At 42.6% G+C, this 10931-nt stretch overlaps 1 pseudogene; it reads right to left on the bottom strand.

Moving 5' to 3' along the window:
* Positions 1-5965: 5965 nt before the first annotated feature.
* LOC129522622 (U4 spliceosomal RNA) lies at positions 5966-6086 on the bottom strand (annotated as a pseudogene).
* Between the last annotated feature and the right edge of the window lie 4845 nt (positions 6087-10931).

Here is a 10931-nt window from a genome sequence, read left to right as displayed (position 1 = left end):
TGAAATAAATGTCCTAACCCCTCTTCCCCACTTGGTGCACCCCCATTAATCCTTTATCACCCAGATTATGTCTCCTTTTCATGCATGCAATCATTCAACAAATATGTACTGGCCTGCCAGGCCCAGGATGCATATGGGAATTGAAAACAGACTCAGCCCCTCCTCCTCGTGGAACTTATGGTCACTCTGCTATGAAGCCACCCGACTTCTAAGTTCCTGCCTCTGCTCTGTTTCCCCAAGCCTCTGTGTGTGTGTGTATGTGTGTAAGTATGCATAGGTATGATTGTATATATAAAATTATGTGTGTATATAAGTATATATAGGTATGACTATATAAATGTGTGTGTGTGTGTGTCTACACACACATGAATGAACACACACACCTTTTACACCACAGACTTCATCGGACTCTGATGATTTGTTGGTGAATCTTTCTCTTCCATAAGATGGTGAGCTCTTTACAGCCAGGGATCACACCTCATTATGCTATCATTCTGATTAGATCAGATCACTCAGTACTTTCCCTACTCAAGATTCAAATAAACGTTTGTTGAATATGTCAGAAAGAAAAGGTGCTTTTGGCAGGTGTGTAGCTTCTTCCATTCATTTTGCAAATGAGAAAACTAAAACCGTGGCAGATCAGACTGCTGATGGAGACTCTCGTCCTTCACATGGGGAGCAACGTGGTCCCCAAATCTCGGGGGCAAGAGGAGGATTGTTTTAAGTTTTAAACACAGTGTATGTAAAGGGGATCCCTGGGTGGCTCAGCGGTTTGGCACCTGCCTTTGGCTCGGGGTGTGGTCCTGGAGTCCCAGGATCAAGTCCCGATCGAGTCCCGCGTCGGGCTCCCTGCGTGGGGCCTGCTTCTCCGTCTGCCTGTGTTTCTGCCTGTCTCTCTCTCTCTGTGTCTGTCATGAGTAAATAAATAAAATCTTTAATAAAAAAATAAATAAACAGTGTATGGTTTTAAGTTCATTTCACATCGTATAAAAATTTTCGGTGGGCAAAATACAGTGTATCCAAAGTGATTTAAAAACAAAGAAAAAAAAACGATTAAGAAATTGGGTTTTCAAGCCAGACAGATCTGAAATAAAATTCCAGCACGGTCTGACCTTGGGCAAGCTTTTTCACCACTGGGTCTCACTTTACTCATTATAGAATAGGGCTGCCCATCAGTACCTGCCCCCGACATGTCGGGAAGATTTTAAGATTTTAAAAGCTCAAGGCTTAATCCTCATAAAATGTGCAATATGTGAAAGCTATTATTTTATTATTCTGCAACTAATTTCAATGATACCTGGAAAACAGCATTAGCTAAATGTTTAGAGGTTCAAATGTAACCATAATTATATTCAAGGGACCTCCACAATTGTTGCGATCTTAAATTGGTGACAGCAAACCTCTCTAAAGTTACAGAAATCTCAGGTATCTTTTTGTCAGGAATTTCAGCTGCAGTATTGCTTTTTTGCCACAGGATTTACCTACGGGAATTAAAGCATTAGCAGGGTCCCTGAGCACAAGAAAATGAACGCATTCCAACGTACGATGGCAAGCCCAATATCGCAGAGAGTGATTCAGATGCTGTTACTGAACTAGTAGAACCTGCTTTTAATGGCCAGAAGATGTTCATTTCCTGAGGCTTGGTTAGTATCCCGAACAGTCCTTTTTTCCATGCATCAAAATGGAAATGTAAAGGTTAGCACACTATGGCTAGGAATGGTTTTAAACAATATTTTATGGCATCTGAAAGCAACCCTTTTATCTTTTACATCTTCACTTTTTATTGTCTGGCCTTTTATGAGCTGTGTGCTTGAACTAGACTCAAATCCTGGGTGCCACACTCAAAATCATATGGTACATCTGTTTCTCTGACTGAGGATGTAGGGGGTTCTGCGTATCGAAATCTTCCTCCCACACGGAAACCAACACACATTCAATGGAAGAAAGAAAATGTTGCATCTCTGCTCTCCCTGAAAAAGGGCAGTTTGGTTCACATTCCGTGGGGTTATAGGACAGGGCACAGCCCGAGTCAGCAGGAGGACCCCTGACATCATATTTACTGTCTAGAGCTTCCTATCCAGGCATTTATCTCCCAGAGAAATCTTGAATGTGGGTAGAGCACCAGAGCCTTGGCATTAGCAAAGATGTCTCCATAGCATCTCATGTGTGGATGTTGAACTTGGCTGGCACTCTCTGGACAAAAGGATGCTCTATCGTCATTTCAAAAATCAAGCAAATACCTGGTAGCCTTTTTCCAAATATGGGATGGATTTTTTTTTTTAATGAAAACATGATTATTTTAAATTAGTACAAGGTCAGGAGAGACTAGAGTATTGAAGCAAGAACTATAGTGGTAGGAGTCCTCCTGTTCTCTGTAGACTGTGTCTAGCAGACAGTTTCCTCTCCCAAAAGGAATTGGTATTTATCAAAAAAAAAAAGTGCCAAAATTAACTGAACACCATCACCTGTGTCCTGAGCCTGCACATTTCACAATGTTATCCAGAATTCATCCAAACTGTACCAGAATGGCCAGGTGAAATATGAGAAACAAGAAATTGGGGAATGCAAGTGGAACCATGGAGAACAGAGGAGCTGACCTATAGGGCAAACAGAAAGATGTGATTGAAATTATACTGGAAAAGGTATGTTAGAGTGAGGCGAGGGATGGTTTAGAAATAGGAGGCCATTGAAGTTTCTGAGGGATCGGTTTCTGGAGCTCCCAGGGGCGAGGCTGCTCCTGCCCCTTCTAACCTTCCTACCGTTAGGGAGAGAAAGCCCTCCCTCAGTTTCAAATACCGATCCTGAACTGGCTGAGCATGTTGTCTGGCCCATAGCTGCTGGAGATCTTCAGGTTCTCCCGTGATCAAGCCTATCCCACGCCCTGTTGCCATTCTCTGCCTTCCTCTGTGTAGAAGCTGAGATCACAACAGCCTTGCAGCTCTTGGCGGCTTATGCTCACTCCTTCTGTTGGGGAGTTTGTAGGAATACTTTGGATTGGGGGCAGGGGGGTGTTCCTTTGTGTGTAAATGTTGACTTTTGGCTACCCAGCTGTCCTTTTTGTACATAGGAATTTGGAGACATTTTGAAAGGATGCATCCACTGCAATGTTCTCAGAACCTAGAACTGGGTTTTGTTTTGTTTTGTTTGTGGAAATCAATAACTTGGGTGAATTCCACACCTGATTTGACCTGAAAGAGTAGAGGGTGATAAGAAAATACAGGATGGACGGGACACCTGGGTGGCTCAGTGGTTGAATGTCTGCCTTTGGCTCAGGATGTGACCTCAGGGTCAGGGATCAAGTCCCACATCAGGCTCCTTGCAGGAAGCCTGTTTCTCCCTCTGCCTATGTCTCTACCTCTCTCTATGTGTCTCTCACGAATTAAAAAAAAAAAAAAAACAATATATAGGATGGTGAGATAATATCTTTTAAAGGAGAAGGAGCTCAGGCCTATAGATGGGCATGAGAAGGGTAGCCCCTGGGAAAGAACAGGGGTCTGGGAGGGCTTATGGACTTAAAGGGCGCATATGGGGAGCTACAAACTGGTTTAGTTGATCAGGATCTTGCCAAGGGTGATGAGTGGCAGGGTTGTGTCTTCTAGGGTGAATGTCTCCTTGGGATGTCCCCAAATTTCCAGTTAAGAGTCAGCTCTGATGACCACTTCATAGGGAGAAGGCCAATGTGTGTATGATAGGATATGAGAATAGACACAAACAAATGGAAGTTGAAAAGGAACAGCTTTACTCCTTGGGAAATGAATTCCATAAGATGCATATAGCTGAGCTGGTAGGATTGACCTAGGATGGAGCACCAGAGTGGAAATGTCCGGGGTAGTTCCTTACCTGGCATTGAAGGCAGTAGTTTATCCCTTCAGGGAGATAAGTGTCTGTCCAAATTTGTGAGGCCCCTCCCTCAGGCCCTGAAACGAAGCCTGGGTGCCTCAAAACCTCCTTATTCTCTGTGACAAAAGCCTTTCTGGACATGAGACAAGTCCCTCTCTTTCCTTTGTTCATGGAGCAAAGTCCAGCAACATTTTCAAAACCTGACAATATGGGAGAAACCCCGAAGCAAGCTGCGTGAGAGGCTCCTCCATTCATAACTTTGACCTGCGAGACAGAAAGGCAGCCGCAGGGAGGAAAAATAATGCAAACCAGACCAGAGTTCCAGCCTCCCAGCAGGCCACACACACGTACCACAGGGTGGAACCCACCAGACCTGCAGATGTGGCCACATTTAGGCAAAGCAGTGACCGGGCAGTGGACTTCTCCCGCCAGAACCCACCTGAGACACCTTCCAGGCTGTAGCCACAGCTGGTCCTGGCAAAACCTTTAACAAAGGACCTCTGGTTGCTCCTCATTCCCAGGCCCTCCCCTCAGCACTCAGCGCCACCTCGTCCCTGACGTATCCTTGAGGGGAGATCAGAACACACACATGCACAACAGGGACTAGAGCTTGCCTCTTCGCTTTCCTGAGGCGAAGCTTCCTTATGGATAAAATGGGGAGGATGCTTCGTTGGTCATTTCTACAAACATAAACCAGATCTATCCATCCACAGGGAGACCGTGCAACCCTGTTAATGCAAGACGCTCCCCATGTTTGCCTATTGCTCTGACTCCGGGTGCAACCAGCACCTCCTTCCACTCTCAGAAGCACCCCAGTTTGGAGGGTACATTCTTTGGCCACCCTGAATATAAAGCTCCTAACACACAACCTGGCCAAGGAGAGGCAGGCAGGCGTTCCTTAACCCACATGTGCCTTCAGAGAACTTGAGTCACCCCGCAGTGTGAAGGTTTGACAATCCTTACAGATTAGCCCTGATAGAAAATCTCAGATTAAGAACCTCTCTCTCCTGTGACAGAATTTGTTACCAGCGAATGGGCTGAAAAGATCCTGGGGGAGGAGGAGGGCTGGGGGCCATTGTCCCTCCCATGCATAAGACTGACCCCCAGTGGCCGTTCTGAGCTTTGTGACTATTCCCAAGCCTTACCTGTCACCCCTAACCCCACCACTAAAGATATCTGGCGGCAGAGACGGCTAGTTACCATCAGAAGCGGTGGTCCGAGCCCAAAGGTTATGTCACCCAGTGAGGACTTTCTCCTCCAGGTGCTTCAAAGTCTTCTCTTTCACCAGGGACCGCTGATGCTCCCTCCACCCCTGGAGCAGCAAGAGGACACAAGGCACCACATCCTGAGATCCACCAGGAAGCGGGCATCCCACCCTGGAGATGAGGGACTATTAGAGGTGAGTGACACTGGAAGAACAAGGAGCCCTGTAATGCAGACCTATTTTTAAATACTAAATTAAAAATTTACTCCACAGCTGTTCAGTTCAGTCATTAAACAAACATATGAAAGCCTTTCATAAGCCAGGCACAGGGGTAGTCCCCAGTGGGTCAGCAAGATGGCCGGGATCGTAAGGACGGGGATGGGGGCCGCAGAAGAGGCAAGAGGCACATGTGGAGACCACAGTGAAACTCCTTAACCAGTGCCAGATGTTGCAGCCAATTTTAACATTTTTAAAATTTAAATTCAATTAACATATAACGTATTATTGGTTTCAGAGGTGGAGTTCAATGATTCATCAGTTGCACATAACACCCAGCGCTCATCACGTCACAGGCCCTCCTTAATGTCATCACCCAGGCACCCCATCCCCCACTCCTCTCCCCTGCAGCGACCCTCAGTTTATTTCCTATAATTAAGAGTCTTTTATGGTTTGTCTCCCTCTTTTATTTCATCTTGTTTTATTTTTTCCTCTCTTTCCCTATGATCCTCCGTTTTGTTTCTTAAATTCCACATATGAGATATGGTAATTGTCTTTCTCTGATTGAGTTATTTCACTTAGCATAATACCCTCCAGTTTCATCCATGTCATTGTAGATGGGAAGACTTCATTCTTTTTGATGTCTGTGTAGTATTCCATTATATATATATACACCACATCTTCCTTATCCATTCATCTGTCGCTGGACATCTAGGCTCTTTCCATAATTTGGCTATTGTGGACACTGGCTGCGGCCAATTTTAATTAGCAATAATCGTGCCTCAGATAAACCTCATTGGCTACGATACTGCTACTGTGCAAAGCTGCAGCCAATTTTAAAACTAATTACCCAGACTCTACTTTTTCCATTAAAGAAACGTATATTTGTTTAAAATATTTTCATTATTGAAACATCAGCAAATAACATAAATTAAGAGAAGTGAAATGCTAAATTCAATCCCCTCAAGCAAATACCACCACTATTCACTTTTGGCGTTTTCCTAAAGAATATAGTCTTCTATCCTTAGTTACTTTTGTTCCTTTGTGTAAATTTTGCTTCTTCTTTTAATGGTCCCATGGAAGATATAATTTTAAACATTTATTTCTTCTGATCACAAAAGAACATGGATTTATTATAAGAAAGATAACAAGTGCCCTAAACCCAAAGCATAGGATAAAATCAACCACAACTTGCCAGCTGTGGATAACTACTAGTGAAGTGTCAAAGTGAATTCAATCAGTTTAAAACTACAAACATACCATTTTGCTGAGTAGGGGAACCAAGAAAATAATGTCCTTAATGTTTTTGTGCTTGATTTATCTCCTTAATATAGATTCTTTTAAAGCAACTATTAATGAAATTTCTTCTATAAATGTGATTTCTGGTCCCTATATAGAATGCTATCAATGGATATAAAATTATTTCATCCTCTGGGTGGACACAGAGGTCTTGCATATATCTTTGGTTTTTTGTTTGTAATTTGCAGTTTGCTCATTAATAATTCTTTGCCAAATGTCCACCATGTGCTAGAAACTGTTCTGGGTTCTGATGATACTAGGAACATGACTGGCAAAGGTCCCCATTTACTTTAAATAGATTTTTCTAGATACACCTTGGATCATTTCCTTACAGTACCATTCTAGAAGCAGGAACATCAGACTGAAGAAGCATATAGGCTGAATGCTTGCTCCCAAAAGAGAAAAGTGCTTTTTCTTCTCACCAATAATGACTTTATAAAAGCTTTTGAGTTCGGGGAAAGGGCGATCATTTGTAGGATGCCTGAAGGTGAAGTTCTAGGAGGCATGCACTACTTAAAATCTACCAGGAATGAAGAAAAACCTCCTTGTTAATCATAAAGTACTAAAACAGAAGACGTGGCTAAGACTCAACTCCAGACTATTTTAATCCTGTCTCTACCACCCATGAGTGACTGGCTCTGTGAAGGTGTTCATATCCTTCCTCAGTTTCCTTCCCATGCCTGAATTTCCTCATCTTTAAAATAAGAGTAACACTACCACACACCTCAAAAGGGTATCATGGGGATTACATGAGTTAAACACACAGAAAACACTTAGAACAGCACCTGCCATGAATTATGTACCTGTGTGATTTTTTTTTCACATAAAGTCTAGTCTATAGGACTTCCTATAAGCACAACTATTAGGTAAAGCCAAGTCAACCTAGTTCTCCAATTCCCAAAGATTTTTACTTGTTGACCCAGAAAAACCATGAAGCAGTATCAAAAATTAGGTGTGAAACCTAACATAGCTGCAGTTTTTGTCTTCCTTCTATCAATTTCTCTACAACCCAGTTCTTCCCGTAGATCCTGAGGCAACATCAAACCCTTCTCAGGCCCGTGGCCAGAGAACATTATCTCCTCAGTCTGAACAGGACTGTCTTTCCACAGACACCAAGAAACACAGACCTCAGTGGGAGAAATACCCTGCCTGGGCTCTCATTCCAAAGAAATGCTCTCCACTGAATTGTCTAAAGCTCTTGGGGCCATTAGCTCACAGGAAAGTGCCCGGATCTGGAGAGTCTTGGCATTTTGAGTTATGCAACAAATTACCCGAAGAAGGCAGATTTTGACAGGAGCTAGAGCCGACTGTGAATTCTGACGTCCGTCTGGTGGTGATTAATGATAACTGGGAAAACAAGCCAGCAGGCACCCATGTTAAGAGAGAAAGCTATTTTAAACATCCCCCATTCTAATTAAATATTTCTTCTTATAACACTTGCAGCCTAAAAATAGGTTTGATCTGTCCATTGGGGGCCACTTCATGTTGACAGCAGAAGTTTAATTAGATTGCCTCAAGCAGGAATGTTATTCTCCAAGGTTTTGAATCCTGGCGTTAACTCCAGGACTGAAGGCTCAGTGGCATGTGTATACGGTGCCTGCTAGAGTGGGAGACAGTATTTTCTACAAAATCCTGACAGCAGAGGAGGTGGGAAAGAAAGGTACATTTACACTTGGTGTATTAGGCCTTTAAGAATCCAGCAATGGGTGATCATGAATATATTGAACCTTTAACATAGAAAGTATTCCATCCGCTTAGGGTCCAGTTCAATATAGAAGCACCAAGAGTGTACTTGGCATGAATACTTGATGGAATAGAATGAATACCCATTCCCCCAAGATATCATTTTGACTGAATTAATGTCGATTTAGTCAACCCACTGGTAGGTAGGTTGTTAAACCTACTGGTCGCTTGGCAACCTCGACTGTTGATATATTTAAGCAACACACCATTAATGGACACGGAGAATGTCTCCCAAGTTTCGCGGCTCAAAACACTCTAACATCCTTGGTGGCTATTCAGTGATCCATTCCCTCAACCAGTTCTTACTTAGCACCTATTAGGAGCACACAAGTGGTGCCTAAGTCAGGCAGAGTCCCTGTCCCCAGTGGTGATCAAGGAAATACTATGCAAACCTCAATCGCTAGAAGCAGAACCATTGAGTTTGGACCTTGGGATACACGTAACCATGCTGCCTCACCAATGTTGACCATACACTTACCCTAATTATTTTTTATTCTTCACAATTTGACAGGCAGAACATGGTATCTCAGGGTTTGTTTGAGAGGGAGTGTGGTTATTACTAAAAAGATTGAACATCTTTTTCAAACGTTTGTTGACTAAACTTATTTTGTGAGTAATCTGCTTATGTTCTTCACTTGTTTTTCTGTTAACATCCTTATATATATGCAACTCTACATATTCTCTACCAATTTTTCAATAGTTTTTCTGTCAATAATTTGATCATTTTACACATTAAAGAAATGAAGTCTGGTTGACATCACTAATCAAAAAGGAAATGCAGGGCAGCCCCGGTGGCGCGGTGGTTTAGCTCTGCCTGCAGCCCGGGGTGTGATCCTGGAGACCCAGGATCGAGTCCCACACCAGGATCCCTGCATGGAGCCTGCTTCTCCCTCTGCCTGTGTCTCTGCCTCTCTCTCTCTCTCTCTGGGTCTCTATGAATAAATAAAATATTTCTTAAAAAATGAAATGCAAATAAACACCATAATGAGCTAGCACCTCACACCTGTCAGGTGGGCTGTTATCAAAAAGACGAGATAAACACTGGCGAGGATGTGGAGAGACAGGAACCTTCGCACACTGTTGGTGGGAACGTACACTGGTGCAGCCACTCTAGGAGACAGGATGGAGGTTTAGAACTACAGCATGATCCAGCAATCCCACCTCTTGCATACATATTCAAAGCAAACAAAATCATTATCTTGAAGACATCTGTCCTCTCATGTTCACTGAAGCATTATTCACAATAGTTGGGGTATGTGCTCACCAATGGATGAACAAATCAAGGAAATGTGGTGTGTGTGTGTATACAATGGAATATCATCCAGCCTTTAAAAAATCCTGTCATTTGTCACCACATGTATGAACATGGAGGACATCATACTGAGCGAAATAAGCCAGGCGAAGACAAGAACTACATGTGAAATTTCACTTCTGTGTTAATTTTTTTAAAAAAGGTCCAACTCAGAAACAAGACTATAAAAATAGTCACCAGGGGCTGGCTGGTGGAAGAAATAAGTAGAGGCTGGTAAAATGGTATAAACTTTTGGTTATAAAGATGAACAAGATCTGAGAATCTCATGTATAACATGATAACTATGGTTGGTAATACTGTATTATTAAATTCAAATATGCTACAAAAGAAGAATTTAGGTGTTCTCACCAAAAAAGAGGTAAATTTTAAAAATTAAAGAAATTAACCCTTTGTCAACAAATTGCTCTATAAGGTTTTGTTTTCTCATGATTCTAACAGATTACGGTGGGGGACCGTGCTGATGATTTTTTAACTCTTATGTCATTGTCTTTATGTTTCTGCCTTCAGTAACATGTTTAGAGAATTTCACATTCCCAAAATTACGTGTTTTAAATGTCCATTCATCTTTTCTCCTTGTTTAGATCTTTAACTCATCCAGGATTTTGATATGAGGTGAGAGGTAGAATCTAGTTATATTTTCCCCAAATCCAACCAGTTGCCTGAGTTTTCTTTAAACTTTCCAAATGTTTCCAAATGGTGTCCAGAGACACAGCCCAAACGGGGCCTCATTCAGCCGTCCAAAGCATCAAATGACCGCCAGTGGAATGACCACAAGGCAATAAACAGGTTCCATCAAAAATTATGGAGGAGAGAGCCAAATATTTTCCCTCTGAGAGTATTATTAAGAAAAGTATTTTGTCTCAAAGCTATAGCAGGGGGGACAAATGCTATTAGGAAAAAAAAAAACTCAGCGAAAGATTTATTCTGAGCCAGTGGTCAAGGTGAAGACTGAGAGACAAATGATGCAAACGTGAGATGGGATTGACGACTGATTGTCATTTCTAAAGATGAAGGAAAACTTTGCTCATAAAAGCAGGTAGATAGTAATTTATTCAGATGTTAACTCCCCGTGCCAGAACAAAACGTCTATGACCTCTCCATGGGTTAGAGTTCTGACAGCCTGGCTGAGTTGCCAGTTTGGAGGATTCTTGCTTGACTTGGAGAATCTCTGAGCCTAGAAAACACAGATCGTGGGTGGTCGACTGTTGTCTTGGCCAGAGGCAGGAGGATGGACCCGATGACCAGAAATGGCTGTTGACAGGTCTTCAAATGCCTATCACTGCGGTTGTCCTTCTTTCGTTCCTTTATTCCTTGTTT

Source organism: Nyctereutes procyonoides, unplaced genomic scaffold (genome assembly GCF_905146905.1).
Source record: "Nyctereutes procyonoides isolate TBG_1078 unplaced genomic scaffold, NYPRO_anot_genome, whole genome shotgun sequence".
In the NCBI taxonomy this organism is placed as follows: domain Eukaryota; kingdom Metazoa; phylum Chordata; class Mammalia; order Carnivora; family Canidae; genus Nyctereutes; species Nyctereutes procyonoides.
Note: the sequence above shows the minus strand (reverse complement) of the source record. Positions and strands in the feature narration are given on the sequence as shown.